Source organism: Corapipo altera, unplaced genomic scaffold (genome assembly GCF_003945725.1).
Source record: "Corapipo altera isolate COAL_440 unplaced genomic scaffold, ASM394572v1 68, whole genome shotgun sequence".
Classification (NCBI taxonomy): Eukaryota; Metazoa; Chordata; class Aves; order Passeriformes; family Pipridae; genus Corapipo; species Corapipo altera.
Genome location: NW_020884919.1, coordinates 4108300 through 4132850, shown reverse-complemented (window position 1 = coordinate 4132850; position 24551 = coordinate 4108300). Strand labels below are relative to the sequence as shown.

The window sequence follows — 24551 nt, the reverse complement described above, 5'->3', positions numbered from 1 at the left end:
AAATATATTTGATGTCCACATAGGGGTCTAGACAAAGCACTGGGGCACCAGTGCCTTCACATCTGAAACTGTTGTTCAGCATCTGGCTCCCACCTGCCCACTTAACATAATTACTCAGCATCAAAAACTGTTTTGCTCATCTCCAGACTTCAAAGCCTCAAAGGACAGTTTTTGTGCTCCTCTAAGAGCCTGCCATGTCCATCACTGGTGCTGATTCGGGGGTGTCCTGCAAACTTTCTCCTAGAACTGTGTGTGTCTGCCCCGCTTCCCACATGGGGCAGGAGGGTGAGAGGGAGCTCTGAGAATAAATGTCTTTTGCCCCATTTACCTGTAGCACAGTGTGAGGCTCAGGATTGTTTTCATTAAAAGGACTAAAAAGGCCCTCTTCATAGGTTAGAAGGTCAGAGCACTTATTCCGGTGTCTGCCCCACTTTCTTATCCAAGTGACCTGTGAGTAAAGATGTTTAGCCTTTTCTTGCATTGGAATAAGACACTAAGATTTCCATCTTTCTGGCTTGAGAAATGGCTTTTGTAATCTTCAGCCCTGAGGTCTGTGAGATGTGTTAGGGAACTACCTGGGACAGTCAGGTTCATCCGTCTCCTGTTTGTTGTGACGTGGAGCTGCTCTCACTTGGAGCTTCCGCTGCATATTCAACGTGTGATGGTATCGCCCTTCCTCAGCTTCATAGGAATTGGGGAACACTCCTGGAAATATACAGGTGGTCAGAGGAAAAATAACAGTTTCTATGACCATTCCTCTTCCAAGGGTATTTGCTCCCATCACAGCCCTCCTCAGCACGTGAGCTTGAGCTCATGATGCTGTTTCCCTAGTGGCATGAAAGCCACATCATGGTGGGCATACCTGGCACACCTGGCTGCTTGAGGATTAAAAAAAAAATCTAAGAGAAATAAGACTCAGAATAAGCATACATGCAGAGTAAACATAGAGAACAAAAACTGCAGGTAAATCATCTGGTTTGTGTTCTTTCTTGATCAACTGTATTTACCTATATGCTTTTTTATGGAGGTGTTACTCTTTCTTATTTTGGTTGCTTTCCTTTAACTCATGGTGATTTAGGGATGTTATATAGATGTTGGTTTGTAATGAAAAATGTGTAATCCTCAAAAAATGCAAAAGTAAACTTTCCTAAAAATGTTATGCTTACTTTTCCTGTATAGATTAATGCGTCAGACAAATGATAAATATCAACAGTGTTTTCAGAGCAAAAAATACTTTCGATAAAGGGCAGAAACAAAGAAAATACATGTTGGGTACATTAGGATATGAGTGAGTTAAGAGTCTTTGAGAGCGGTTATTCTGCTAGTCCAAATAATGACTAATTACCACGGCAATCCTTATGTTCTGTGCCATACGGACCCCACCATTCCTACTTAAAAACACTAATGGCAAATATACATTGCAAACAGATGCCATGTGCACATATCATCTGAAAAGGCTTTTAGGAAAACAAGATTGTTGGTCCTTGGAAAGAAGCAGAGCAGTTGCACTGCAGGATGGCAGAGCACCAGTGACTCCCGTCCCACAGGAGAGTCCCCATCTGAGCCACCACTGCATGGAGTGAGAGGGGAAAACCTGGATCAGGTTTGAACACAAATAGCCCAGGTATAGCTTTCCTGTGCCACTAGCACACCTTGGTCTTAAAATATTAAGTCTGAACAGACTGAGCTGCTCCTGTTTAGTTTCAGGCTGGTGGTGATCCTCAGCTGCTGGGAAACAGCTTTGAAACCCAGACTACTGAATAGTTCGGGGGTCCCTGTCTGGAGGAATGATGTTGAAGGCCTCCAACCCCAGAAACTATTTTTCTTCTCCCTGTTTTGAGCTAACTTATCCTCAGCACGACCCGTGTGCTGCTGGCTGGACCATGGGAGTCCCTGCCAGCTCAGGTCACCTTCAGGGAGCTCTGAAATAACATGGAAATTACAGATTTGTGATCCAGGGGCTGGTACAGCTGCACTGGGAATGATAAGAAAGGGGAGAGCTGCCCCTGTAATCCCACCCTTCTGTCATCCCTGTAGAGATTCAGTGCAGAACTTTAACTTCAATATTGGATCCATTTAGAAGGGAAGATAGGCCTGGATAAAACAAATATATAATTTAAATAATTTAAATATTTTTAAACTTCAATAATTTAAAAATATGAAATTAAATTTTGGAAAGCAAGCGGCATGCATACTTTTCAAAAGGGAAGGGAAAGGAAGGGAAGAGAAAAGGGAAGGGAAAGGAGAGAGGAGAAAGGAGAAAGGGGAAAGGAACAAAAAAAGAGGAAAAAATACTTTGGCCTACAAATGATTGCTCTGGAACTTATCACTGTGTTCTGGGTTTAACCATCATCAAACTTCACATGAAATGAAAACAAAGGTCTCTTTAGACCTGATCCTAGACAGGAGGAGGTTTGGTCCACAGAATCTGCATAAATGCTCAACCTACTGAGGACCTACCAGCGTGTGCATCCTGTCCCAGGGCACAGCACAGCCGTGCTCCTGGCAGTACTGGCGGCACTGGGATCCGGGGATGCTGCGGGCACAGCTGCTGCCAGGAGAAGGCAAGGGACACACTCATGTCAGCTCGGCAGCCCTGGCCAGTGGCACAGCTCTGCCACTTGACACAGCATAAGACAAACATGTCAGGAGAGAATTGATATGTTTGAAAACCAATCTGTGAGCAGCTTTCAGCATTAGCAAAGTTTCTTTCTGATATTTCTGCCATTTTCCTGTGTTGTGATTTTAGAGGAATTAAGATATTCTCTTTTATAGGCATCCAATTCTTTTAAAAAAATCTTTAATAGTATGAAACTTTGCATCTCATTAATACTGGTGAAAAGGATTTCTCATACAAACTGCCTACTAGTATGTTGATACAACCACTGCAGTGTCAAGGCATGTATAACCCTGACTCCATGGCAACTCCTGAAGCATCATGAGTTCTTGATTGATGAAGCATGACCAAGAACTCACCAGCTTTGATGACTAAACATCTGATGGAAAATGTGTATTTTCTCTTAAAATACAAAGTTTTTAAAGCATTGAAAGAGTAAGGCCTACTGCGACCTTATAAATGCTCGAAGTGATATCTTGAGGGTATGAAAATACTTTAAAATCTGATCTTAGAATTCCTCCAGCCACCTCCAACTCTATCCTGCACATTAGTCCTACGTTTTTATTGCTTTATTGCTCTACTACTGGGCCCTTCAGAATCATGCTTACACTACACATTCCTCCAGACAGGCTTTTACACTTCATAAGGCTCTGAAATACCATTAATTAGGAGGCATTTCCTCCTGCAAGTCCCCTACATCTCTCTGATGGCGCATGAAGAGATAGATATATCCTCACCAAATAGATAGTTTCTCCTCTTGGCCATTATCACTGGGGGACAGTAAAATCTGTCCTGGTGTCACTGACCATGGGCATGTAGAGTGAGCTTACAGAAAATGTTTGTGTTCCCAAAGGTGAAGAGGTGTTCTGCTTCTGGATGATTTTAGTGGAGTATCTGTGCTCGTTCAAGCCCTACCCATACTACTTACAGCTGCAATAATCTCTCCAATTATTTTTTTTCAGTAAATCCCATTATTTATATTTCAAGTTTCTTCCTTCTTTTATAAGAGGCCCAACAGTGAATATGACATGTTATTATTTTCAGTGCATTCAGTGCTTAAGCTGCATTCCTTTCTTTTTTTTTTTTTCTGGCTTAAGTTCTGGGTGAAAATACTGCTGGATAATTTACATTATTAATACTTTTTTTTTTTAATACTTCTCTGTATGGGGGAAAAGCACCTGGTCTCATCACTTCATGCATAGGCTAAAACCCACTGTAGAAAGCTCAGCCTTCCTTTTGTAAAGCTTGAAGACATTTATCTATGTTATGTGTATTCGGATACTTAGGAATCTTTTCTATCTCTCCCCCGGGACATTACGGGACATTTTCCATGTATATCTTAGTGGGATTGTTCAGCACCGTATCCATTCCATCTACCTCCAACTTCACCTGAAGGGCAAAATCCTTAAGATCTTGACACAATACTGATAAATACATGGAATTATTAAAGTTGCCATCTCAGCAGAATAGGATTGCTGCCGCCTTTGTTCTCAGGGGAATACATATTTCACCCAGTAGCAAGACACCCAACTGCTGCTACAATCAAAACTCTCTGAAATGCCTTTAAGCTAATCATCTTTGAACATAAGCCTTTGTTGTTAAATCAGGGACCTTCTAGATGCAAGGCACAGAAACCTTTTTTGTTTTTTCTCCACCTTGCACAAAACAGCTTTAAGCCTGTCACCGCTGACAGTAAGGTTCAGTGATCTGTCAACATTCACCCCTGATAAAGACAGTGAGAGAAATCCGTGGCTCTGGAGAGTTCAGTAGAGACCAAACAGTATGTTTGCAAAAGAGCATTTTTATATGTTTTCTTGTGACAGCACTAGTTTAACAGAAAATAGTTGGAGTGTGCCAAAAAAGGGTAAAAGAGAAAGAAAAGAAAAAAAAAATAGGAAAAAAGACAGAAGTAGTAAGTTAGGCTAGCATGACATGATGGATCTGGGCTATGACAAACAGAATTGGAAAAAAACTTCCCTGGGGACCAACTATAGCAGGTTTGCTGAATTGTATTTCTTGATTTCTTACTGTGCAACAGTGCTTTTTAGTGTTAGATTGACTAGGCTTCAGAATATTTTTAAAATTGTACAAATCAAAATCCGTGTAGCTTAAAAATGAAAGATGTAAAAGGTTTAGGAGTTTGATGTATTGAAAGGCATTCTGTATTCCCTCATGTGAGTATTAAATGTACACTTTGTCTGTTTGATGAATTTTAAATCTTTGTGGATTGCAACATGCACCACAGCAGTTTAGGGGGTATAAACCTTGGCTGAAGGAAAGCGTAAAGGATGTGCAGCGGTCAGGCTTCAAACTAAGCTATTCTTCACTTTTCTTGGTTTTCCTAGGTGCTGCAATACATACCAAATCCAATTTATAGAGAGCTAAGTAAGAGCAGTTGGGGAAAAAAAAATCTTGAAAGATTCCTCTTGGAACCAACTAACCCTGACTACATTAAATGCAAGGAGATTTCATCTTGTTTTAATTTTATTGTAATATGAAAAAAAAAAACAACAAAGAAATATTTATGAAGAGAGGGCAGGCTGAAGGGATCAGAATATTTTGGAATAATAAATGCCTTTATTCAAACCTACTGTCATGTCAGACAAGGGTCTTGCTTGGTGACAAGCAAAGTGAGGACAAAAGGCTTTAGGGGCTTGAAAAATGACATTAGATGACATTCATCTGAAAACCTCTCGTTTCTAGGTACATCAACAGAGAGCTGGCATAGCAGGCCAGCAGCACAAGGGGTGCTTTACTGAGTCCTGTTATCTCTCAATTTAATTCTGCCTTCCAGTGATGGAAATCTCTCCCTCCACCACAGCAGCTTTTTCTACAACACACTTAGAAAGTGCTCCTGAGCACAAACCACTAAGACATGAAGTGATAGTTATGAAATCTAAAAAAAAAGTCACATCTGTGCTTTAATGGGGATGGGTTTGGATGTGTGTTTCATCTCTATGGCAAGTGGAAGTGAAAAACTGGTGTTGTTCAGGAGGGACATCTGGATTGGTGGGAGTAGAGGGTCAGGGTGAAGTAGGGAAGATCAGTCCAAACCTTTCTTATGAATTTGGGGTTTTTTTCAAATCAAAATAAATTAGTTCCCCGTTCCTCTTGAAAAGTTCCTTCCCTCTTCTGCTTTAATGTTTGAATGTTTTTCCCAACCTGAGCTTCTGATATCAAATTTTAAATTCTTTGAGGATTTTGAGCAGAGAGACTCATGAATGAGCTCTCAGACAAAAATTTTGTGATCCCATGGAAACCTAATTGTAGGTGCAAGGCTGAGCCTGGAGAGACATCAAGAGGTGATGAATGTGTACAAGACTTTCATTATTCAGCTTTCACTGTGAATATTAGCTGATTAATCTGGAGAGCAACTTCCAGAAAGGCTTCGCTAAATTTGTTTACAGTTGGGGAAATCAAAGATGTAAATACAAGGCCAGAAATCACATAAGTTATTAAACACCAAAAAAAGTTACTGTTTCTAATCCAAGGCCATGCAGCCCCTACAAGGTGATAGGGGTTGTGTCTGCAGCTGAAACATCCCAGATCAGGGGCTGCTTTAGTTCGCTTTCTAATAAAGCATAAAAAAAATGCACCAGCAATAATTTTTAAGAGACATAAAAAGTCACCTCCTCTCCACGACCTTCCAGCCTGTATCATCGAAGGTCACCTGTGAGATTATAAGTAAATTCTGGACTCTGTGAGGGGGATAGTGGTGCTGTTGCCAATTGCTTTGACTCGCATTATCAGGCATGGTACTGCCAATCACTCTGCTGATGCCTGTCAGGTTTCTGCTGCTGCCAAGCAGAATGTAAAATTGACAGGGAATATTACAGTGCTCGTCAAAAGCTGTGAGGTACCTCTGCCTTGGGGAGAGCAGGCACCTGTGGTTACAGACAAGGATCAGGGCACTGGAACACTTTTTTGCTCCCTTTACATTTTTTTTAAACTTATTAATTTTAGAAGCGAAGCGCACGGTTCACCCATATTGAGATTCTGATTATGAAATTGATATTTCCACAGATTGAGCTAACATCCAATATGCTTTTCAATACAAGGCTTAAGCAGGGATGTGAAATAAAATCAAAATGAGATTAAATTTTTGACAGTGGAAACAATGCTTGTTAATTCTGTAGTTGAAAGTTTTGAGTGGTTGATCTGTATCTTTTTATAATATGTACTGTGGTCAGTTCCAAAAATCTGTCTGCATGTTTCTTTTCTATTTGACATGGTTTCTCCAATTTCAGGAAGTTCTCTTCCACCTATTGCTATATACTTGGGTCTTACTGCACAAACCTAGGTTTTGTATTTGTACAGTCATCTATAGGGTGGTTCATTAATCATCTGTAAAGTGTGGGGTTTCACAAATGTAATATACACAAAAACTAAAGCCAGCTGGACTCTGGATTTCCAACAGGACAGTGACATGCCAGAAATACTTTGCCATTACAACCTGACACCACGTTTTGTGTCGAACAGAGAGGTCTCATGAATACATTCAGTAGAAGGCAATAGCTTGTGCAGCTATTGAGAATTATTTAATTAAATCTGGAAGCTTTCGAGGAAGCCATAAAAATGAGGTTAATAAGTCAGACTAATAAATTCTATATAATTAAGCTCCCCAAATATAGAAATTTCAGAATACGATGCTAAACATATCACAGTAGGGACATCAATTTATTTAATCTTAACATTGTTGCATTGTCTCCATGAACTTCCATTGGTGTCACAATAAGATTATTATGACAGCACCATTAAGCCCCATTCAAATGAATAGGGAATTAGTGTCATGATGGAAACAGCTGCAGCTAAGAGCTGCTGTCTATGATCAGTAGTTATTTTCAAAAAGTCAGATATTTTGCTATTACAACAATTATATTTGCTCTTTAAATATGAATATAGCACAAGGAGAAACCTGGCTTTTCAAGGCACAGTGAAAACCAGCACAACAAAATGTGAACTGTGCGGTTGTTTAAGGTATTCCACAAAATCTTCACCATTCCAGCTCACTTATAACGTTTTTCCAGATGTGTACAAAGCCTCTACTGAACAGACATATTGCTAGATTTTAGGGCTGTCAGTCGATAACTTGCATGTTGTCAAGAATCTCTGCTTAGTCCATTGTCCACCTTCCCCTTTCCCAGAGGATAGATAATAAAAGACTTTTTGTCAATCACAGCAGCCACAGGGAGGGTAGGATGGAGATCATACCAATGACAAGAAGAAGTGAATTTAATGACTTAGAAGACAGAGTACTCTGAGCTCTTTCTTTTGTACCTGTCCACCCTATGCCACCTTCTATCCTTAGTTACCTGCACAGCCTCTCTCCATCTGCCTTTCCATGTGCTGCTGCACCAAGTGGAGAGACGACTTCCCATAAAAGCACCCATGTCCCAGCATTACGTATCACAACTTTTCTTAAATTCCAAAGGATTCAATAGTAAGTTTAGGATTTGAAACTCTTTAAACAGGTTTTCTCTCATATATTAAACACTGAGATCTCTGCAGATTTGTGAAAAAACTTATTCAGATTTATGGTGATATATTTCACATATATTCTTCTATTTAATAGAAAATGAAAATATTTTATTGATAATGTCAAAAAGAAAGTTGAGAGTTCTTTATGCAGAGATGCATGTCTGAAGCGTATCTATCCATATCTAAAAGATAATTTTCCATGCTTTCCAGGGCAGATTTAGTTAAGTCTGCATATTTTAGGACAAAAGTAAAAGGGTAGAGATATTTAATATTTTAAGCTCTAGGCTGGGGGGTGTTGCAGAGTGGTTGTTTAGAAATTCATGTTGTTTTATGGTTAATGTTATAAGTAGCTATTTGAGTTATATCAAAATCGTATGGACTTTTAGTGGTATTTAAGCAGAATAATTGTTTTTCTTCATAATGAAGAGTTCAACTTTTAAATTAAGTAGTTGGAAATACTTACTACCTGCGTGCCAGTTCCCATTCTACCCTAAAGGATTCAGAGATTATAGCGGTAATGCACAGTTTCATGGTAAACCCTTTTTCTCCCCATGCAAGGGGTATGTCCTGTCAGTCATCACCTACATAGATCCTTTCTCACACAGTCCAACCTGCATCCAGCAATTCTGCATCCTGCTCTTCAAATAGTCCAAACTGCTGAAACTTGGGAGGTCAGTTCAATCATTCCTGCTGCGCTCTTTGGAGAAAACCAGTAACGTGAGACTTCCAGTCGTTATCCCGGGGCCGTGGGGAACAATGGCTCCTCTGTGCAAATGGAAAGCAGGCACCTGTTGTAAACAAATTAAACGCTGTTCTTAAAAAATACAAATATTATTACCCGCCAAAATTGTGCCAATCAAAGGGAACCAGTTGGTGGCGGAAAGTTCGATACAAGACATGTTCTGAGTAGGTATACTGTGCATCCCTGGTGTAAGCATTCTTTGACGAAAAGGCAGCTTGTTCAGGATACCTAGATTGAATTTCTTGTAAGGCAGCTGCCTTAGAGGATATAAGATATTTCTCTCAGCCACCTGTTTCCTTTTATTGTGTTAGCATTTGAGTTTGTTGGGCCAGCCCATGTGAAGAGATAAGGCAGAGTTTCTGTATTTTGTTTACCAGGGCATACTTGTTCATGCTCTTAAATATTAGTGGAAGGAGTTTAGGAGGGCAATCCTATGTGAGTTGGACAAAGCAACTGCTTTTGTTCTGAATTTTAGTTCCTTGTGGTTTTGTGTCTTGGCACACCACTGTATCTTTTTTCCTGGCCTTGACATAAGAAAAGAGTTAAAATAATTTTATCTTCTCAAACAGCTGCAGAACCAAAGAGGGGAGAAAAATCTGGTAGAAAAATCTAGTAGAAAAGTCTTCATCAATGGTCTTCAGGCCAGCACTATTGTCTCATCATTGCCTACACCTGTTATGGTCCTTCACACCAAAACAGACTGAGTATTTATCTTCTCCTTTGATATATATGGTTATTCTTCCCTTTGAGAGTTGTGAGTCCTGGCACAGGTTGCCCAGAGAAGCTGTGGCTGCCTCTGGAACTCTGGAAGTGTCCAAGGCCAGGTTGGATGGGGCTTGGAGCAACCTGGGCTAGTGGAAGGTGTCCCTGCCCATGGCAGGGGGTGGAACGAGATGATCTTTAAGGTCCCTTCCAACCCAAACCAGTCTGGGATTCTATTATAATTTTCCTCTCAGGCTACCTTGGTGAATCCTCATTTCAGGTGTATCATAAGAGCAAAACAGGTGCTCAGAGTGGAGGGATGAGGTTGGGTTAAGGTGTTGATGGTTGTGATAAAGGAGCTCAAAATGCTGCATGAATGTCTCTGTAGTTGCAAAGAGAATTTCTGTTATTTTTGATAACTTAGAGCATGCTTGACAATGTTGAGTAGTACCCCCAGATTGTAAGACAGAGAAGTAGTTAAACCATATTTACTTCTTTGTAGGAGTATTAAGATACATTACTGGTGAAGTCTTCTAAGGCAAGAGAATTGCTGAGAGTAAAATAATATTCAGACTCTGGTGAAAATAGTCCTACCATGTACATCACAAACTCAGAGTACAGAAAAAGGATTGAATGTTAACTCTTTATTTAATTGTTATTTGCATTAATTTTTCAACATAAAAACCAAAAACAATATGACAGTTGGGCACTTAAAAATATGATTGTTGCAACATAATTGCAATTATTTTTATAATGGTACATGATCTCTGCCTATGGACACTGGTGATGTCTTCTGACTGAATTCATGTTCAATCTTGAAAAGAAAATCCCCCCCCTCAAATAAACAAACAAAGCAAAGAATCATTTCTTTTCTCAAACTATTTTTAATGCTTTAAAAATCCCAAAGCCCTTCCCTCTACTGCTTCTGATTCTTGATAAAAATCATGCAAACACAGCCAGTTTGATGCTATTTTTTTGTTTACAGTATTGCTGTGTTGTTTTGGTTAACAGAATGAAAAACAGCACAGTTAGACTACAAGTAAAAATGTTTTATTCTTAGTTTGTTTCATCAATAAAAGCTGACATTTTTGCAAGAAAGATGTTATACTATTGGAATTAACTCTTAGTCAATTGTAAATAATTGTATTATATTGGTATGTTATCATGAAGATTAGAAATCATTTCCTACAGAATCATGTTCCTGCTTTCTCAGCACTGTTTCAATTGAAAGGAATTTGAATGAAGTGCATCTCATTACTAACATAAAGTAGATGGAGCTTGAATAATTTTTATATTTATTTTCCATAGATAGCTATTACATTTCTTATCCTATCCATCCAAATTTTATAAAATAAATTGTTTTAATCCGTTTTTTGGAAAGAAGCAACGAATTTGTTTTTGCAGAAGTAATACATCTGAATATATTGTAATATGCATAAAAATCTGTTAACACAGTTATTTATACAAAAAGTGTAGCTGCCTTACCTTTGATTTAATTTACATACTTTATTTGCCTTCTGACAAGTTCTTCCCTTGCCTTTTTTTATTTATGTGCCAAAAATATGTCTTTTCAGATAAGTCAACTAAAACTTTAATGTATTGTATATTTTAAAACTACATAAAATGTTTTATGCATTTGCTAGTTTTTTCCCACAAGCATTTGTTAAAGGTGATGCTATATCAAGATTAGACATGTTTTACCACTGATAACAGCATAATGACATTGTATTTCTTAAATATTATGAGCAAATAGATGTGTTCTATTTTAAAGCCGAAGCTGACATTTAGGTTGAATTATCAAGCATTAAAAAAGTAAAAGAAAGAAAGAAAAAAATAATAACCTTTATTACTCGAAGGTCAACACTTTGGCAGCCTTCATTTTTTAAATATAAGAATTCAGACCCACACCCTGAGAAAGAATTTGATGCATTTACTTTAAGTATGTGAAAGATGTGAGCGACATAATTATTTTTCCATTCAAATGTGGAAAACAATAAAAGTTTCCCATATGTAGTTCATAGGCTGTAACTCACATCACTCAGCACTAAAGCAATAAGCAATCGAGTGTTGATACAAAGAGCTCCAACCCTGGAAATATCAGCTTAACCCTTGCGGTCTTTCTCTGCACTTTGCTACTGTAAACATGGTTTGAATTTACATAAGCCACCATTCATATTCTTGTGAGTTCATAATATAAATAATGCAGAAAATCTCATTCACTTCCCTAAATTATGCTAGTCATTACAGATGATTCATGTAAGTATTAATCTCTTGGATGTGGCAGAAAACTAGGGAGGAGAAACTACCTATCATATCATTTGCAGTTAAGAACCTGCTGAGTATCTCTAAGCTTTGCTTGGAACGCTCTGCAGTAATTGGGTGTGCATCTTCTCACTCTCCTGTAATCCAAGTGGCAATATGGGTTTCTCTGTGATTTCTTCGTGCTAGAAAATACAATTGGGGGAAAGATGTTAAAGTAACAACGTGCCTGGGGGCTGGGTGGTGTCCTGTAATGCAAGTTGCGGGGAAAGAACTAAAAATGTCTTTATTTGTTGCATCAGGATGTGTGATGAGGGGCTAGATTGGGAAAGCAAATGCTTATTCATAGAATCACAGAATCCTAGAAAGGTTTGAGTTGGAAGAGACCTTAGAGATTCTCTAGTTACAGCCCCCCTGCCATGGGCAGGGACACCTTCCACTAGACCAGGTTGCACCAAGCCCCACCCAACTTGGCCTTGAACACTTCCAGGGGTGGGGCAGCCATAGCCTCAGTATTTGTCTCCTAAGAGAATTTTAGTGCAAATTGATTTATGACCCTGAATGCCAGGCCTGAAAATGCTGACTGCCTCTTACTTTGGAAAATCTTGGCACAACAGAGACTCAAATGCTGGCAGGATTAGCTGTATAACTGTATTTTTGGTGAGCAATGCACCAAGATGTAGGTCATTGAGAGGTTTCTATACATTTCAACGTCTTTAGCTTTCTCTTTAATCCACTTCAATGCATGATCTTCCTCTTCCTCTGAGCTTCTGCACCTCCTCACCTTCCAGGAAAAAAATAAAAGGCTCAGGGCAAATTCTTTAATTCAGACAACTGGATATCATATAAGTACAGACTGGAGCCATAATCTTGGTGTTCATACCTGTGAACCAACTTGTGCAAGATGTTCTCCAGGGCAGGACAGCTGGTGACTGATAGAAGAAATCAGCTGTTGAAACTTTAAAGGGTGCAGGGTCAGAGAAGCACCAGGTACAGCAGGGAGCAAACACAAAACTGGGCATTTCCCTGAAAAGCTTAGAAAAGTAGAGAAGTACTCACACCAGGAAATATATTGCAGTCATTAGTCATATATATTAGGAGTTGGACATTTATACCTGATGTTCATTAATAGTTGATGGACATGTATAATACATTGCTGGGTAATTATATTTAAAATGCTTTAAAAATATTCTCTTCTTTTGAAAGACAGGAGGGCCATAAAAAACGTTGTTTTTGCTAATAGCAAACGTGAACTATAGACTGTTTAAAATCAGTCTTTAAACTCACTTTGTGTGCAGTGGGTTTCTCATACTGACCATCCAGACATGTTCCAGATTCTCCATTAGCTCAGGAGTATTCCAGCTTCCAGTGAGAAGAACATGAAGGTGAGGATTATAATAAAAACCATGTGATTCCTACTGTTATAAATACTATTGTGAAGAATCAGACGTGTCAGACAGGTAGTTTTAGGGTTGTTGCCATTGCTTATAACATGCTGATCATCACAAAAGGCTTTGAGGAATGGGATGTTCATGGGATCTATGCTTATGTACAGATAGGACAGAGCTTTTACAGGTAGATAGCAGTATTATGTTTAATACTGGTATTATTCACATTTCAAATATCTTGAGTATTTGAATATTTTCAAGGCAGAATAAAAACATTGATTGTAGTTTTTATCCAAGCCAATTCATAATATTTTCCTTACATTTTCTTATGACACTGCATTCAGACTCGGTTTTGAAAGCCTTAAAATTGTTTTTTTTGTGTGTGTGAGAGATTTTAGCTCAATTTTATGGATTATATGGTATTCTTCACTATGAAGTTTTAAAAGATACAAAAGAAAAAACCTTGCTCAAATGTAGAAGTTATTTTTGCAGTAACGTATGTCATGATTTTTAAACATTCAGGCCTTTAAACTTTTTTTTTATAGTGTATGTTCTTGCCAATCCCAGCACAGTTCTACAAAGTAAAATATTTGGCAGTGAATTCATATTAACAGATGGAACAAGAAATTAACACGTTTTTGCTTCGCTAATTCACAGTTCTTTTAATACGCTAATTCTAAATCACCTGTTCTGACTTTGACAGGCTACAGACACCTGTTTGGGGTAATATTCCACAGCTAATTATTACATGAGAAACTCAGTTTCCAACAAAAGGGTTTCTGTGTGAAATTGTCATAGTTAACAAATTAGTAATACCAACTTTATACAAAAATAGCTTGCAGTTTTAATTTACATGTACTTAACCTTGCCTGAAGAACTGGGAGCAGTGAGGGTGCAGGGGGGCAGCTTCTCCCACAGCACATGGCAAGCTGGTGCCTCCATCCAGAGCTGGAAAGTTCCTGATGTAAATCCTGGTCCTCAGAGCTGAGTCAGTGATAGCAGATCATGAGGAGCACAGTGCTGCTCTCCAAAAACCAAGAGAAGAGGGTAAGAAGTTTCTTCCAAGGAGAAAGCTTGGAGTAATTTCCATCTCACCAGGGTTGGTGCAGTTTAGAGTCAGAGTAAGGGAAGAAAAGTCTTATTTTTTTTTTTTAACTGATAGCCCTGCTGCAACATAAAGACATTACATTGCTGTTACACTTGGAGCTTGTGCTGTTTACTTCTATAAATCAGATGCAGCAGTTTAGAACTGAGCTTCGTTGTAGGATGTAATGTTTAAATATTGCCCCAAAAGCTGGCAGGGGATAATTTAATCCTATATCATTGAATGTGTGAGCTTTTTTTTTTATGTATCTGTGCCTGTCAGAAAAAAAAATGCAAGTTTTGTGGTTGCCTTTTTAGAAATTTATTACACTTCTGTCATAATGAGTCATCATGTTCATATGGAAAAGGGGGGAACGGAGGCAAAAAAGAGTTATTCCCTCTCACTGCTCTTCTCTTCTGCTCTTTCACTCTTGACTCAAGAGAGAGGATACAACCCCATCCTCTGTCCCAGTTGTGCACCAGTGTGGAGGCCAAGTAGAGCCTGTAGGAGTAAAAACTTTATGATTGTGGTGGAAACCCCAAATCTGATGTTGGAATGAGGGGATCAACAATGTTGTTCAGCACAGTAGGATGAGAAAAAATGTTCAACATGAGAGAAAAAGGGTAGAGACAGTCTGGACACAGCCACGTCTTACCACAAAATACAACGTCTTACAAAGCAGTGCTGGTATTACCATGAACTTTATACTTTGCCTTTCTCAACACCCTTTTAAATATTCTTTAAACACAAAATTAATCTAAAGTCCTCTCCTAGTCTTGCTTTGAGCCTTCCTTAATTCATCTCCAACTGCTTTAATAGGAGTTTATTAATGGTAACGATGTTTTATTGCTCAACCGTGAGATATAAACGACTCAGTGAACCTCTTTCCTTTGTTCTCTTTGCTTTTGATTCCTTTCCTTTCTTCTGTCTTTTCCCCATCTTTGCATCTACTCCCCCTTACATTTTTATAATGTTCAACTATCTTGTCAGCTAATCTATTGCAAGCTGTGATACAAATCTCACAGCCTTAAAAATATCATTGCTACGTTAAACCTAAAGAAAAGAATAGAGTTCAGGAGGAAAATTCAAAATTTTCATTAGTCATCCTTGCTTAGTTGTGTTTCCTTCAGACATCTGAGGCAGCAAGAGTTTCTAGGGAACCTGGAGGACTCAAATATACGGCTACTCCTTGACATTCCTAAGCACTTGGATGCTTTGGAGTGACAGTACATTTTGCTGCCAAGCCAAGCTGACCAGAATTGTCTTTACTTTTCCTGTTCCTTGGGGAAAATAAGTAGAATCTACCCCAGTTTTCTTCATATTTGTGCCCATACCTGCTTTGTAGCTTTCCCATGGAAAATAAGTATAGGTGGAGGTTGGGAAGTCAGGGAATGTTAAATAAACCTGGAGAAACAATGTACAGATTTACCAGTTATTCCAATGAAATTAGGCAAGTACTTACAATAAAGGGAATGGAAGTGGCCCATTATGTCTCTCTCTGCTGAGTCAAATTAAGTCATTTACCCTCACTGGGTTACTTCTTTTTCTTTGGAAAACTGACTGAAATGAAACCACCTGGTACCTGGTGTGAGTACAGGCTTGTGTAATTCCTCTAATTACAGACAGCAGTTTTATATTCAAACAGTTTTACAGGTATAACTCAGTAAAAACACCATATAGTGTGTAAAAATCCCTTTGGAGATAACTATAGGAGTGTAACCCCCCTGATAAGTGTGCAAACTGTGAAGTGTCAGAGTCAGTGCTGAATACTCTTTGTATGGCTTAAAAAAAATGTTAAATTATCCATTTGTAGTAACCTTCCACAGCTTGTCAGAGAGAGAAGGTAGAATATCTAGCATGCAATTTCCTTTCTGCTTTCTGCAGGACAAAAATTATTCTTAATACTGTAACCCACTGTGAACTAAGATACCCCACTAATTTTTAAGTGGACCATGAGTCCTTCCTATCACCAAGACTGTGGTGAAGGTCTGCAGGAATTAGGGCTGGCACTTGCACTGGGGGGATCTTTTCATTTTTTTTGGCTGTATTTGCATGAATAGCATTTCATTGCTAATGTCTGTGTCCTTAAATGACTCTTACTTAGTGTATGACAGTAGTTTTCAGTTGTAGTTTCTGCATGCTGCTTTGTAAGACTTTGTTATTGCTTTAATCAGTTTCATTACACCTCGGTGTCTAGATCCTCTCCTTGTCAAAATATCATAGTCAGGCATTAACCATGAAATGATGATATGAATCTTAAGGCAGTAAGATCTGGCATTGATGCCGAGGGATTTCTGCTCTTCCACTTGTGCACTCGCGTGTTCCTGCCTTTTTCTCTTGGTTATTTATGCCTGACCTAAGCAGAACTCCATCTAGTTAAAGCCCTGTAAGAGAATTTGTCTCTTTGGTTTGCAATGGATTTCTCGAGAATCACGATCAGCACATTTTGGTTTTGCTTATCTGACCCTGGGAAGCGACAGGACGTGAACGAGGGGGAAAAAAATTCCCGATGAACAGCACCAAATGAGCGATGCCTTTGCCCACCATGGCTGGGAAATCGCTACCGAGTTGGTTGTTATAGGCAGTGATTGATCCCCGCTCCTTCAGCGGATACGTGATAGATAAGGGAAATAGTCAAGTCTGGAAGAAGCTATTTTGTGCTCCTATTAACTGGAGGATTTTCAGCAGATGTCTTAATAGTTGGAAATCAGCAATAGTATGTGGATTTATTTGTGTGCCATCTGAACCGTTTGACTTGCCAGATGCATGTTGTTTAATAGCCTTTTGTACATCATTTTCAGAAGATAGTTCAGTAAGATTTTCTTTTATTGTGTGAAATAACCCATTTTGTGGATAACATTTCCTATTGTTAGACTGTGTGTTGAAGAGACTAATCGGGTGCAGTCACTGCAGAGAAAAGAGAATATGCAAAACACTCTCCCGTGCACCGAAAGGCACAATAGAAACTTGGGATGAAGTCATCCTTTATATCTTTTTTGAACATCACACATTTTTTTGCTTTTTGGATGTCTTTTGCTTGGCAGTGATCTTTTGTTTAGGTACTTAAAAGCCACTTTACTGCCTCAGTGTTTAGATTGTTCCAGTCATTCCTATCTTGTTACTGTCAACATTATCATACGCTAATATGGTTTAAATTATTTGCAGACATTTCAGTCCTCTACCTAATGTGAAGATAGTTTCAGCTTTCTGTTGTTCTTGTATTAAAGCATATCTGAAAAGATAAACGAGATCTTAACTCTTATCTGACTCACATCATACAGGCCCTGTGATTCGATGAAAGTGAAATACAAGTAATACATTGATTAATCACTAACAACAAGTTTTATTGGTTTTTACTTTGATTATCCCTCAGTGTATCAAAGATATACATGAATACCTCTGGTAATTTGTCTATGTGTGTGTTTAAATTACAATATTGTTGTATTTTCTGTGGACGTGGGTGTTGATTCATTCAAAATTATTCCCATTTCAGTGGCAATTCCTATTGTGATGTATTAGACTCTGGGAATGAGTGTTTGTATAGCAGAGACAGTGAACAGCAAGGGAAAGAGACAAAGTTGTCAGGTCAGGCTGATAGTATGACTTCGTAAAATTTAATTTGTTGAGCAATTAACACCAAATACTATGACAGGAATATTTTTATGCACAAAGATATTAATCAGGCTCCATGGAAAAGAGTGGCCAAATAGCGACCAAGAAGTTCACCCAGGCTTTTGGAAAATCTGTTATGGAGGTAGATGTAAATTACACTAAAAAAAAATCTTTGAGGGAGAAAAGATTATCAGACTGGAAGTGCCTCATGACTCCAGTTATGGGAGAAAATTGCTGTCTACCAGTGACAAAGGTCCCACTGGAATCTCGATGCAGGAATGTGTAGGATGTACACTCAGCAACTCCAGCCACCAGATGGTAGACTCTGCTTACTGGTTAAGTCAGCTCTAGTGTCTGGTCACCAGTTGGCAGAAACAGCAGTAGACAAATTACATCACCTTAGAATCACAAAGCACAATATCACTCCTGTATTTTGATACAAGTATAACCCTTCTTTCAAATTTCTGCTAAAACACACACAAAAAAATGACCAAATCCCTGTCAATATTACGCAGCATCTATAAATATTCTCAGATGGAGACCAAGAAGGAAAGTATATTTTTATTAGGCTGTTTATTATGTGAGTGGAATTAGCAAGAGACAGTTGGTGTAGAAAATTAATGAACTAGAGTTTCATGGCTGGAATTTACTCCAACCTGCCTTATGTTACCAGTAAAATTTGTTTGGGGAACCTCAACATACTCTTTAGGAGACATTTGTCCATTTTGCCAAATGATCACACAACTGAGCACATTCTAATGGTATCCTCTGTTATATTTTAAATTCTCCTTTCATTGTGTAGAAACAAAATAAAGTGAGAGGACACAAATGTTTGCATTTATAGAAGACATTTTTGACAAAGCCTATGAATCATTTGCATGTGTGGGAGATGCATATATATGATCTAGAGTCATACCAAACATTTTAAAAGAGGCAATGAGGACTAATTGGACAAAATCTCAATGATTTTGTGCCTAGTAAGGTATGAACTGTAAAAGACAGCTGAAAACATTGGGCTTTGCAAAGAGAATGAAAACCATCTGTCAGAAATACTTTCCATGGATTATATTCGGTCCAGCTATTAATTAAGTGATTTTGCATTACTACTTTCAAGAGGAGAGCCATCCTTACTGGGAGCAAATCCGAGGTACACGTTTGACCTTCCATGTCAAAGATGGTTGCAAACCATCTCCTAACAGCAAACGAAAAGGATAGAAGGGTCATCCTCTATACATGGATATACTTTATCTCAAAGGCAAAGTTGCAATGTTGCAGCTGTTATGGATTTTAGTTTTTAACCTCAGAGGAAGAAAATGTTCAGGTTTGTTAGTCAGGTGTGTACTGTCACCTCCACTGCCATGAGAACTGGCAGGGGCAGCAGCTGGTGTCCTCCAGAGCTACCTGGGAGAAGTGTGGCTGCGAACCACGGCCGCCTGCTTGACTTTGGCAGTGGGTTTTCAGCTGAGTGTCTGACACACCAGTTGCCAAGAGGCTGATCCAAGTCTCGTTTAAATAAATGGGACTTTTTTTGTTGTGTTTGGTAAGCTCCAGTTCTGGCTTCATTTTATTTCAGTGCCACCAGCCTGAGTGCTGTCCTCCCTTGTAAAGCACTGCAGCGAGACTGTCCTCTGGGCTCCTGGTGGGCCTTGGTAGGTGGAAGAGGGAGATTGAACACATGGTAGAAAATGAGGGAGAATTTCTTACTCTTTATTCTTTTTCATAGTAATGAATGGACCAAGCCTAATTTCCCACTGTTTTCCACATGGAGCTGTAAATGAGGGTTTGTCACAGCGTTGATATTCATCCACCTGTTGACATTACTTTGTGCACCATGTAGCAATATGCTCCTCTCTGTCCTCAATCTCCCTTGCTCTGGGGCAGACGATGTGGTGAACAGCAATTTCTGTGGTGAACTACATAATAAAGGCTTTACAATTTCCTGTGGGATAGAACTTTGATACTACTTAATTTTTATAATGGACTGAGAATCCTGGCAATTAATAGGTTTGGTGGAAGGCAAGCATCATCTTGGTTGATACTACTTAGTTCTGATCTTTCAGCATCCCATTGTACCTCATGCAGTCCTGTGCTATTTTGACTTCCAGTTCATTGAACAAATGAGTTCTGTCCTAGGGCCAAAATCTCTAAGTACGAGGTGCAGATCTCTGGAATAGGCCCCTGACTCAGAGGAATAAAGTACCAAGAGTCACCTAATCTTCTTTGGCATGAAAAATTCAACTGGATGCCTCGGAAGAAAATGGCTGTTATGACCTCTGGTGCTTTCTTCTGAAGTCAGCCTACTTCATTAAAGTCCATGGTGTAATAAGTTGATTTTTCTACTTCTTATTCTGACTATTCCAGGAAGCATTATCCAGAGCTGTACAAAGTCAAATGACTGATTTGTTCAAAGCTAATTGAAAATTCTCAGACCTATTAAAAATCTGTTCTGGATTTAGTTTAACTTTTTGTTGAATTGGTATTTTTCAGGTTTAAACCTATGAATCAGAACGTCTAAAAAATTTGAATTACAATCAGCGTGGAGTGTGCAGGGGGGATATCTTTTCACCACAATTGTCTGAACCATGCAGCTTTCCCTTGTGTAGGGAAAGCAAGCTCAGACTGTTATGTGGTCACTGCAGATCATTTTCTCTAATCAGGAAACTACACAGTAATGGGGAGAAATTAAACCAGTTTTAAGTGCTCCAGCTTTTACGGAGACAGCAGCAATTCACAGAATCAGTGAAATTTGAAAAGACGTCTTAGGTCATGGAGTCTAACCATTAACCTAACTCTGCCAAGTCCACCAGCAAACCAAGTCCCTAAGCACCACATCTACACATTTTTGAGCACTTTCAGGGACAGTGATTCCATCACTTCCCTTAGGAACCTGTTCCAATGCTTGACCACCCTTTCAGTGAAGGAATTCAGTGAATTCCTTGCTCTTTGACTTGGTCTCCTCAGGTACCAAGCTTTCTCAGATATATCTCTATACCTGTGTTTGTACATAGATGTATTTGACTAAGGTCACAAAGTGGATGGTGTACTTGGGCACAGTTACAGAAATCCCTCTTCTAGAGAACTCCCTGTTTCGGAGATTACGGAGAAACCAAAATTTCAGCATAAAACCCTTTCCTCTTAATGTCTGTTCATGCATCTTTCTAGTAATGAAGACCTGCTGTTTCATACCACAAAAGTTAACGCTGATGAAAGGACACAGGGACCTGACTTTAAATATATGTGGGCAAGTTCTCTTACACAGAGCAAATTCAGATATTTGGTTGCTTTTTTTCTTTTGTAGAATACCTGTATATATTACTGTGCCTTGGAATACTGTTAAAATCTTTGCTATGTGATCCACCTATAGCAAATGTTTAAGTAAATTTGATACTATCTGAAACATTTGCAGTTTTAAAAGTCACAGTGGTGCCAAGTAAATGAGGGGGATTGAGATGACATATCAAACTGAGAGAAGAAAATAAGCAAGCATAAATAATGATTGATTCACCTGGGTTATTTTCCCCCATTTTCTTTTGTAATTCTGACTATATATACCTAACATACATTTATAAAGGAACATGCCTGGTTCAATCCTCCTTTTAGAGTGTGTGCCAATACATTATATAAATAAGAACTTTTGAAGCCATTTAGTGTTCCTCCAAAGTAGCAGGACATTAGCTTCTCTTTCATTCATTTGAAAACATTTAGGAGAAAATACCACTTATCTTAAATAGTATTTGTCAGATTTTCTTCATCAAACTTGGTAAATACATATCTTTTGACATTTTGATGTATAATCATCAGTCTAGGGTAAACGTAAGTGACTGTGCTTTGGCCCATGAATAGCTTTTGTTGCTGTGTGACACTAAAATGTGTTGTGGGGTAGTTTTTCTAAAAAGATATAATGAATATTCAAAATTAGAGTTATTCTCCATTGTGCCAACAGTAGGTCAAGTGTCATAACACAAAGAAGATACTCACTATGCAATTTAGAGGTTTTATAAATGTTTCTGAATTGAATTTTTTTACATGGTATATGCTTTGGGACTTCTGTCAATGAGAAATAAAAATTGTCAACTTTCATTTGAATGGACAACTAGTTAAAAGGGAGATATTTTAATTGTCTTTACAGATTCTTTGTATTCATAGACGTTCACACTTTTTTCCTCTGAAAACTTCCTTTGAACTTAATTCCTGCAATAGCTTTTCCATCCTCTATTCTTATGTGCCACGTAGTTCAGACCTCAATAAAATATTCAGCACCACCACCTGAAGACACATAAGTGATGTTGCTACACAAGTCATCATTAGGATTGTTGTTTATAATTTTTTGACATTCAAAATTTAGGATGATTTCCAACCCGTCTATTGCAGCTTCTTCTTTATAAGAGAACCAGGAGCTGCTTTTGTAGTATTACCCTGCACTCATTTCAGTATTTGACAAGTAGTTTAGTCATAAACTCCTGATTCAACCATTTATCTGTGATTTTTTTAGACTAACCCATGGAATTGTCCATCTGGGCTGGCTGTGACTTAACCATTCAGCAACTTTTGGTCTTCAAACCAATACCTCAGTATCCCAAGTCATAATAAAAACCATATAAATTGAAACTACGTGGAGAGATGGATATAAATTATTTAATTCAGTCTCTTTTTCTGTAGGGGAAATAAAAATGAATTGAGCTGTGGAGTCCCCATCCCTGTCAGTGTTCAAGGCCAGGTTGGATGGGGCTTTCAGGTGTTCTTCCTGATGGCAGGGGGGTTGGAACAAGATGATGTTTAAAGTCTCTTCCAGCCCAAACTATTCTATGATATCATGTGATTCTAGGAACAGAGGAAATGACAGGATTGTACTTATAGCTGAGCAGGCAGGTAGTGTTGGTTGTTTTAATATCTGTTTTTCGTGTTCACCTTGTCTGTTTTAACTTCATTTTCCCTTTGTTGCATCCTGGAGGAACTGGGAGGGAAGTTTCCATTCGCAGCTGAGTTTGAAAAGTCTCTCTAGGCAGAGGGAAGAGCAGTGCAGTGGTGTTTTCTGAGGGTGTGAAATGGTGTCCTGCAGGTCCGTGTGGGTCACATTTGCCCTAAGCAAGTCTGGTAGCTCTAAAGAACAGCAGATTTACCGCGTGTGTGCAGAAGGATTATAGTACACATGTATGATAGACCTTGTGTCCTGGAAAATGCAAACAGGATATGCTGTCTGCCCAGAATAACCAGACCACACAGCCATGTTAGATTCAAAACTTTCTCATGACTCTAAGGTCCTCAAACTACCTGCAGGAGAAGGGCTTCTAGGAGTGACCAAACAACCAGAAATTCTTGCTGATGGCAGGTGACCTGTGGCTTAAATGTGAAAACAGAGCATCCATTGATTTCCACTTGCTCCCCAAGCTCTCTCCAGCCAGCTGAACCCTGCTCTTGAGGGTCTTTTGTTCTTCAGGTGTGACATCATGACCCTCTCCCCCAGGCAACCTTCCTTCTAGTGGCTCTCACCCAGGCCCCGTAGGGAAAACAGTTATAAAAGGCAGGTCATAAGCAAAAATTTTCTTTTGATAAGGATGAACACTCAGAATAACAGAATATTCAGGGTTTAGAGGGTAGTTTATCTGGTATTGCTTACACCATGGATATTTCATTTCATATATGCCTAAAATTGTTTTTTGCAAGAGAGGCTACTCATGTTTTGGATTATTTTAAATAAGTTTTGTGAAAATCAGTCATTTTTTTGTAGTCTCCACTTAAGCATACAGAGCTCCTCTGAGAAAAGGCGAGCATGGATGGTCATAGTAGTGAAGAGAAGCAAGGTTTCAGGGACCTGATCCTACTTTCCTGACTCATTTGAAACAAGCAGTGAACTCAACAGCATCTTTGTTTCAATAAAAGCTATAATAATCATGAGAGCTCCAGATTTTCTAAAAAATAAGAAGGTTAATGTAGTATCTGGAGTCTGACCTGAGGTCTAAATTGTGATTCTAATGTTAATCATTATGAGACATAGCTTCACACCTCATAAATCCAGTCAGCCTGTTTCAACTATCCAGCGCAATATTTAGATAAAGAGCAGTTTCACAAAGACATGCATCACTATAGATTCCCTTTTTGCACTTTTTCAAATTATGTTGCTGCTTTATACAAACCACCTTTCATAAGCTGTCTGCCAGAAAGCTCTAAAAATAATAGCACAGACGCTTGCAACAACAAATTGGCTACCTCACTTTCAGTGAATCGAATGTTCAAATGAAAAGGTTTTTGCTTCCAAGTGTTTGCGGCATACCTTGAATATGTTACCAGTCTCAGATGTACTGGTTATAAAAATAAAATGAGAGATAAAGGAGTTGTTTACAGTCATTGTGATTTCCATTTTTTAAAAATATAAGGTTTATTGAAATAGTGGGTGAAAAGAGACAGTTTTTTACTAGCAGAAATGGTTAGTAATTGTTCATAGATGTCACTTAAATGTAGTCTTTGGTTATTTTTTGACTTGAAATTGTGCCTTCTTTATCATCTGTATGGATGTGTGCCCATGTGTCCATGTACTTGTGTTGGTAGTCTCATGTTTGAAAGTTTTGGGTTCCATCCCATGTCCAGAAATGAGCATGAACTTGTGTGGAAAAAGCAAAGCTCATCTGTGCAGATCTGAGCAAGGACAGAGTTCTTGCTTGGCTGCTTCCT

General features: G+C 38.7%; 1 protein-coding gene and 1 long non-coding RNA gene across 2 annotated transcripts in view; one reads left to right on the top strand and one right to left on the bottom strand.

Moving 5' to 3' along the window:
• The window catches only part of ARHGAP15 (Rho GTPase activating protein 15), a 330910-nt gene that overhangs the window by 82452 nt on the left and 223907 nt on the right, over window positions 1–24551 (top strand). The window lies entirely within an intron of this gene.
• On the bottom strand, window positions 10857–14411 carry LOC113953301. The gene is made up of 3 exons (XR_003529832.1): window positions 12682–14411; window positions 12393–12582; window positions 10857–11983 (listed from the first exon to the last, which is right to left on the bottom strand). It is a non-coding gene; the product is annotated as an uncharacterized LOC113953301 (long non-coding RNA).